We start from the raw sequence: 9,389 nt of genomic DNA on the forward strand, positions 1-9,389 counted from the left end.
CAGGTTCAGTGCAGTCTCCCAACTATCCTAATGAAGCCATTGCCTTTACTATCTCTTCTATGTGAATCTACTAGGTTACTAGCATTAGTTGAAACTGAGTAAGAAGCTCCATTGGTTGGTTAAGCCTCAAAGATACAAAGAATTACAAGGAATCTGTTTATCTATATTCAGTCATTGACCCCTTTCACCTTTACTCTTCCCTAAGCTTATCCTGTAGCTTACAAGTAGTCTGAAAGCTGCTCCAAGGATTCAACAAGTAGGTAAGGTTTTGTTGATGATCGATAGCTACAATCCCAAGGACACCACAAATAACATGCGACTCCTACTATTTCCACTTCGCATATGGGCTTTCTATTCTCTTTAGCCCAATAAACTCGATTCTCATTAGGCACACCTTGGGCCACTCACACGGGGATGCTTAGTGTTCTTCATTGCGTTCAGTGAAAGTTGAATGGTTCTTATTCAACCCCGGTATGACTTGGTCCATCCGGTTATGGGGTCAGTATGGACCCATAGGACTAGTCAGGCCGAAGGCCTGGATACCCGTCGTTAGCCCAAAAAAAAAAACAAAAAATTCTTACAGCAGACGAGTTTGCTACTTATTGTAAAGCACAATCACATTGCAGTTAATTTGATTGGTAGCCATTGTTCAAACATAAGTCTATCTTTTATATCATTATTTTATATTTGCAACAACAAACCTCTGCCTTGAATAAATAGAGAAATTAATTCTTCAATGTTCACCAATTTGTTAAAAGAGTAGCTGAAGAAAATGACAAAGGAAGCTCGTTGCAAAATTTGAGTCCATTTATTGTTAGAAATAACCATATTATTAGGTAATTAGATGGGATCAGAAAAGTATAAATCCTGACCAACAAGGTTGAAGTCACAACTAATAGTCTGAGTCAAAATATCTGATAACATAAGTGATAAATATCAGCCAAAGAAATTTCAAATTTTGAAGAGGAAAAATGGTTTCCTCCTCTGGTCAAGTTATAGAGCTTAGAAAGTCTAGTAAACAATGACGTGCATGGTGGTGGACTGCAAACTGAATCAAAATTCACAGGCAACCCATGGTCAAGTTATAGAGCTTAGAAAGTCTAGTAAACAATGACATGCATGGTGGTGGACTGCAAACTGAATCAAAATTCTCAAGCAACCCATGCAACAGAAGCCTAATCTTGATTTTTAATGAAGGCCACTTTGGTTTTGTAAACAATCTATTACCATCCCATATCCACCATATGGAGGCTGAACCTGGCCCCACATTGGTTTGTAAAGGAATTGGTGGATTGACATGGAAGCAATATAAGGATTTATGTGGTTCAATAAGATTGTCTACATTCACGGTGAGATGAGTATTGCTTTACTTACAGTGGATAATAGGTTTAAAAACATATATAGGTCCATTTTACCGAAATACCCTTTAACCCTGCATGGACCCCCAATTTGTCATGTTAAAGATATATATATATATATATGTACATGTATAAAGGAGGTATTTAGATGTTCCAATACGAAGAAGTTATCAAATACAGATTAGGGAGCTAAAAGGGATAGGGGCACGCCAAAAATGATCATTGCTGAGTTGGTAACGAAAGGTATGCATAAGCTAGATCTTGACCCTAGTATGACATCAAACAAAGTTGTACAGAGGGGATATATTAGAGTTGCTGATCGTTCATAACTGGGATGTCCCAAAGGTGTTGCCTTGCTTTGTTATTTTTTCTCTTCTATCTTTTTTTTTTTTTTTTTCCCTCTATTCTCTCTTCCTCTTCTTTCTTTTTCTTTTTCCACACTTGGATCCTGGTATGCTTGGTCGTCAGAAAACACAGGAGAGAAGCTGCAAGTAAAGTACAGTTTCTAGACATAATTGGAGAAGGCAAAGAAGTTTATTTACATTTCTTTTGGTCTCCTAGCTAATAGTATGTACTGCTACTGGGTTTCCTAGTTGATGTGCTAGATATCAAATTTTCAATGTGGTACTTTGGAAGACTATGAATTCAAAATATCAAAATTCAAGATGTTTGATTCCGCACGTAAAATACAAAATAGATCGTTGATGATAACTCACAACTTTTCTTGAGTCACTGTCTATTGTTCTCCTAATAGGAAGGAGAAAAGCTTAAGAGATGAAAGTCTCTTGTGGTTATCTATAACAATACACATTTTCAAACACCAATAATTCCATCATTCACGTGAACAGTGAAATCATTTATCCTACAATAGAGGAAGGGATGCGCTTGTCATCTTTGACTAAACATATCGGGGGCTTTTGGGGCTTTCATGCAGTTTTGTGGCCATGGAATTTTCTAGAGGGATCACATATATACTCTTACAAGATAAAATAAGTAAAAAAAGTTTCCCATGGTGTCTATGTGGAAGGAATCTCTCATGTCACACTAATGATGGTGCGATGTAAAAAATAGTATCATTCAATGAGGACCCACATTATTAGAGAGAGATAAAGATATCTTATACGCGAGGTGGAGTCCTTTTTTCATAAAAGAAAAAAATGCTGAATCCATGATCAACAAGATTGCTAGGAGAATAATTCATTATTATAAGAACTTTGGCCCATGCCTACTCTGGTTCTGCTGGACATATGTTTAGCGGATGCATGTCCCATCCACTACCATTTAGGGCATATAAGGGATAGTTTTGGAATTATCAGGACATGAGTCTACCTTTGAGTGTAAGTACAGTGTAGACACGCTGATCATGCTTGTTAACTGTGTCACGTTTTTGCCCAAATAGTGGACAACTTGTCCACATCATCTCCTAGTTGTTAATGTGCATGTCCGGAAATAATGTTTTGAGAATTATTAAAAAATATTAGTATTTAAGGAGAAGAAAAAAAAAGCCCATATCATTTGTATAGTTTACCAGATTTGACAATATTTCTTGTTTGTCCATTTATGAAATGCGAAATTATCTTATACCTAATCGTTGTTGAAGGGGATGGTATACTAGCACCCTCACTGAGCCATAAGGTACATTAACACCCTCTTTCTCTCTCACACACACATAAAATGATCTCAATGCCCTCCTTTGTACGAAACACCTTTCTGTCACACTTTATTGATGCACTTCTCTATGCCGGTTACTTAGAAAACTTTACCCTGTATTAGATGAAGGTGCAATAAAAGTTTGAATGTGAACAAATAATGCAATTGTAGAAAAGCTAGGCAACTAGAAGCCTTTTAACTATTGTGTATACAGTTCCCTATCTCTTTAGACTATTGATCAACACTTACTTGATGAAATGGATCACTCATTTCCTTCTACCAAAAAAAAGAAAAAGAAAAAAAGAAGGATCATTGATTTCCTAGGGTAAGCAACTTGAGAACTGAAAAAAAGTGTTGCATACCAAAACCTAATCCCAACCTAGAAAAGGTGATCACAAATGTAACATCTTTATCCTCATTTCAAAATTTATCATAGTTACTTAGTTGTTTCGTTCCAAAATATTAGATTTTAATCTAAAGCATTTTCATTCTTAAAATTGTTACAAATTAAATTTCTTAATTCTCTAATCTCTACAACATCTAGCCGACACTAAGTTTAATCACCATTTCCCCCCCTATCTTTGATAGAGCATCTGACCTTTTTTTTTTTTTGGGTGGGGGAGTGGGACAATAATTGGTGAGTACTATAATGACAAGATAAGAGGTGTCATCATATTCCAATCTCACATATATAGGAGTATTTTTTTTCATGAATTAAAGTTCTCTTAAAGGATCCATAATTCACATCTCTCAAAAATCAAATTTTATCCATAAATAATCTCTCAAAGGGAACAACTTTCAAAGTCATCATCCCAAAAATTCGAAATAGTAGGTGGGGAGACTCCAAGGTATATAAATAAGGTTGTAGGTTAATTATTAAGCAATAAGGGATTAAACTCCCAACACTTTCCTACAAGTATGGCTGTACGTATTGCAAACACATGATACGATGAAAATCCATTTTGATATCATGTAAATTTTTCATCCCAAAAGTTGATCAGATATATGGAGGGACTCATAGGTGTATAATGGGATTATAGGCTAATTAGTAGCTGGTGTGGAAGTAAACTGCCGAGCATAACTTAGAGTGGCAGCCTATTAGGCTAGTCCTATTCTATTGAAGGTTTTTGCCACATATAAGCAATAGATGTCTTCCATAATTGTATTATCCATGTAAGCATTTAATCATGGATTCATTTCAGGACAATCTGGTATCACCATATACCTAAATAATTAAGATCGTTGAAAATTACTTTGAGAAACTCACATTTTTTTGAAGAATAAGAATGGTTATGCATTTGTTTTGTCATAAAGTATTTTTTTTTGAAATTTTATTTATTTATTTTTTGGACACAACTAAGCACATTTGAACACGATTGAGTGAGAGAACAAGTCCAATTTTATGATTGGGATAGAGTCCTCCATGGTTACTAGGAGCACCAATAGTCAAGATACCATTCCCATTTTGAAAAAAAAAAATGAAATGGATATTATTTTTCAATTCTTTTATATTGCATTTCTGTAAAATATCTTTCCCTATCTAAGAGCTATTTTTTTAAAATATCATTCCCTAGAGGGCATTTGGAGTGTTATGTGATTAACGTATTCCTCTAAAGTTTAAGGGAAAATTCTATAAGACAATCATAAGACCAGCTATGATATATGGGGCAGAATGTTGGGCAATCAAGAAGTGTAACATAGATAAATTGAATGTAGCTAAGATGAGAATGTTGAGATGGATATGTGGCGAAGCCCTGAGAGATAGAATAAGAAATGATCATATTATAACGGATTTAGGAGTTGCCCCAATTCAAGATAAGCTCATAGAATGTCAATTACTATGGTATGGGCATATCCAAAGGAGGCCCTTGGCTGATTCAGTATGAAGGAGTGACAAGATACAGATGTATGGAGCTAAAAGGGTTAGGGGCAGGCCAAAAATGACTATTCATGAATTAGTTAGACGAGACATGTAAAGGTTAAGTCTTCACCCAAGTATGACATCTAACAAAGTTGCCTGGAGGACTAAGATCTGAGTTACCGATTGTTCGTGAGTGGGATGTCCCAAAATGTTTTTTTTTTTTCAAATACTTGCGGATCCATGTAGCCGACCCCATTTAGTTGGGATAAGGTTAAACTTTATTGTTGTTGTTGTTGATCTTTCCCTTTCTAAATGTCAAACACATTTTTCTCTAATAAATCCTATAAAATATTTCTATTGTGAAATAAGCATAAACAAGAAAAAGTCCCATGTACTAATAATTTTGAGGTACATGAATCAATCCAAGAGATTCTCATTTATCCAGTGGTCAAAATAATCTAATTGTAATTATATATATCATAATAATTAGGGGTGGCATGAATACCCCTAAGATTGTTGGTCTATGTACCATGTCCCCTCAAATTTAAATGAATAATTTTTGTTGTTTATGAGATAGGTTATTGTCATTGACCAATTAAGCTATAGGTGGAAGAAAGAAACAGTTCAACTAGACAAATTTGAAGGTCTTTACCTGACCATGTGATGTCTATAATGATATATCTTTCTTCTTCTATACGGAATAGGTAGGGAACATATAAAGCCCATCTGGGTTATTGCCTTTTAAGTTAATTGGAAAGTCCCAAATCAGCTCCAGGTGATCCGTGCACCTAATTGTTCAGTCTCAGTTGCTTCTACATTGCTTGCTCCTTCTCTGTACGTATTTCATTTTATAGAACTAATAGTTTGAAATGTGACTTCTTTGACTCCCATGGATATATATATATATATATATATATATCAGCTATGCTAGCAAGTTGGAAACTGTCGGATTTAATTTATTTAATTTCTATCGTGGGATGTGCATATAACTTTATAGGGGAAAGTGAACTAAATCTGTCAAAATACACTGCTAAAACTCTGAATCATACTGCACTATTTGTATTGGGAGATTAAAATACATATACTCTTTACATCATGGGTCTCTTTGACAAGCTTTGGGATAACATAGTCGCTGGACCTCGGCCAGATAATGGCATTGGCTAGCTCCAGAAGGAGTTCAACTTTAGTTTCCAATCTAATTTCGGGAAGGATATAGATTTGATTATTTTCTTCGGTAGCTCATGGATCGTCTTCCAAATCTTTCATATTTTGATTTGATTACTGATTTGTTTGGGTCCGTTTTGGTTTGCAAAAGCGGTGGAGGGAGGGAATGGGGAGATTGTATGGTGATGATATGACGAAGGAGGCTATGAGGGTTACGTGCAGCATCATGATAGTAAAGCCTCTTAGGAATTATGGATCACCGCCGGTTTCACCGACTAGATCTACTTCTCCGGTAAGCCTGCAATTTCTTGTCTGGTGTTTTGACTTATTGAACTTTGAAGATTAGTTTAAAGTTAAATCATCAATCATCGATGGACCACACTATGATATGGTGTAACATATAACCCATATTACTAGTAATTGAATGTTTAATTTCTTTTGTTGGGGTCGGATTAAATCGAAAAGAATGATTTATTGATGGTGGTGGTAGGCAGGAAGCAGGGGATCGGACCGGTTCCGACGGAGGTCAACGCCGGATGCGTACAAGACAGCAGCAAGGGATGATGGAGCCAAGAGCCCTCTTTCTCCTTACAATTTGTGAATACGAGTGAGAGAATACTTGACTTGACGACGATGATGATGACGATGATAATGATGGCTCGTTATACAGATTTTTTACCATAGATTCAAAAATAATCACTGATTCAAACAAGGCGGGCTCTTAAGGCCAAAATTTAGTGTCCACAAAATTCCTCCTTACTGTTAATTCTGAAACTATCTCCGGCTTACATTCTCCCACTAATCGAACACAGATAAAGGTGATTCTTTGGCTTTCTGGTAAGAAAGCGAACCAGGTTCAAACATGCTATTTTTTCTTCTATTAGTAGTGAAGAGACGACGACAATAACCCGATAGGCTACCTCTTCTTTGAGGTTCAGTGAAAATATATAATCTCCGATGAGGTTCTTGTCACAAAAGCAGAGGGTTGTGGAACTTCTTCACCAACCAACAACGAACTTTAGACATTAAGATATTAGGTTCTCCAGAGATAAAGTGTTATGTTTTATTTTATTTTTTTCCTTTAGATTATGTGTTATGTCCCAATACTAATGTCATTTATGTATGGCTGTACAACTGACACATCTGAACATAAATAATTTTATAATAATTGTACCTTCATTTGTATATGTATATTTGTACACATACTACAACTCCTCAATGGCATGGATTAAATCTGTTTAATCTAATGTTCATAATTGCTAGCACACCTAATTCCTAGGTGACCTGCTATCATACCTGTCCTTTTCCCCCATATATATATATATATATATATAAAGGTTGGGTATGCCACCGATGTTAAGTATGTTAGTACTCATTGTGTCTATCTCTCTCTTCTCTTTTTCTGAAATGACACTCATGTCCTTCCTGAATGATACTTCATCATGTGACCCTATTAGTAATATCCGTTAGCATACTTATCCCTCTCCCTATATATATATATATATATATTCACTCTTTATCTTATTATTTTTTGTGAGAGACGTTTATCATCTATGCTTGCATTTCGTGTGAAACTAGAATAGCCCATTCCAGTAATGGATGTAACAGATCAAATTGAGATATTTCCAAGGTGATCCATGACCTATTTACGAATTAAGAGACTCTATTGGGTTATTCCTAATTAGCCAAAACATACCATCTATATCATGGCCTTCCTCGAATATTAAATTTTTTGGGGTATTGTAATAAGAAAATAATTCCATTTGGATAACCACGTTGTGAGTTCTAATGTGTATTTTATGGATAAAGCATAAACGTTTTGATTTTATGATCTTTGTTTATTAATTATTTAAGAGAATCCTTGTACTTAGATGGTGATTTCTTGACTCTTTCAAAACTATGGAATGACCTATTCGACTCATAAGTAAGTCATCAAAATAAAAAAAAAAAAAATTTCCTTTATAAGAAATGACTAGCCGATTGACCAATATTGGGTTGGTTTCTTATTACATTTAGAAAGAAAGGTTTAAAAAAAAATTCTGATGTGGGCTACATTTGGTAACATGTGATTTCTAGACCACCTTGCTTTGATTCTACAAAGTGATTCTTAAGGAAAACCTACAGATTGCTTTTTATTGCATCTAGAAACAACGGTTAAATAAATAAATAAATAATTGAATTGGTGTAACAATTGATGACATGTGTCCTTTTAGGCCACCTTTGGAAGTACTTCTTTGATTATATCGAGTAATTCTTAAGAGTAAAGTAATATGTTACAGAATTAGTTCTTTAAAAAATAAATGATGTAAAATATATACCAAAGAAATACAATTTCTTTATGCTCAATAATTATTTTACTTTATTCAGTATTTTTGTCCTAATTTACTCATGAACATCTCAACTTAACAAATAAGAGTTTCATGCATTGGCACCTATCATTAGATGTTACACTTAAAAATGACTACAATATGATTAGTTCAGTTGGATGGTTCTTACCTATGATTAAGGGAAACACTGTCCTTCACCCACGATGAATGATTTACCCACAAATCTAGAGTTTTCACTACTTTCGTCTATATGTTTGAAGTTTGAAATATCTTTCATTGTATCTAGATTCTAAGATTCTAGACACATACTCTATTAAGTGCAATAGCAAGTGTTGGTGGAATACTTCTTTCACTGATCCCATGCTTAATATATGCTCACTTCCAATAGTTGTACATGTTTTATTAAACAGCTTGGTATAGTATTATATTGAAGTCAAACTATAAGAGAGAATGAAGACCATTTCAAATTTCAATAATCTCAAAGAAATTTCAATAATCTCAAAGGAAGAGAACAAAACCAAAACAAAAACAATAAACAATAAAATATTCAAGAAGGCCAAGATAAGCAGCCAGGCAAGACCAAGAAACAAGACAAGATTAGCCAAGAGTCCAAAGTCGAAAATGAATTTAGGACAGATCAGAGATGAACCCATGAAGGAATTCCAGCTATTGTTGCTCATTTGGCATGCCACCTTACCTGACTTTTTATAGGTCTATTTGATTAATTTGTCTCTTAATTAATTTCTTCTTCATAACTTCATAATTTCATATATCACCCACAACTTTTTAATTTCTTTATGTGTATAGGTGTTATAATGCTATACTAATAATATTTCTTAGCTACGTATGGTCTTCATCATGCGTCTTCTAGAACAAAACTTGCATGACAGGTAATTGCTTATCTTACATCCCACTTCCCTTGCATGCTCCACGCTGCAGATAGAAAAAGATTGAAAGTTTGATTTAAGAAAAAATTATTAAAAAAAAAAATCTTTGAATCTGGAAAAATAGAGATATTAATTTTGAGAG

The sequence above is a fragment of the Macadamia integrifolia genome, chromosome 8 (assembly GCF_013358625.1).
Source record: "Macadamia integrifolia cultivar HAES 741 chromosome 8, SCU_Mint_v3, whole genome shotgun sequence".
Taxonomy (NCBI): Eukaryota; Viridiplantae; Streptophyta; class Magnoliopsida; order Proteales; family Proteaceae; genus Macadamia; species Macadamia integrifolia.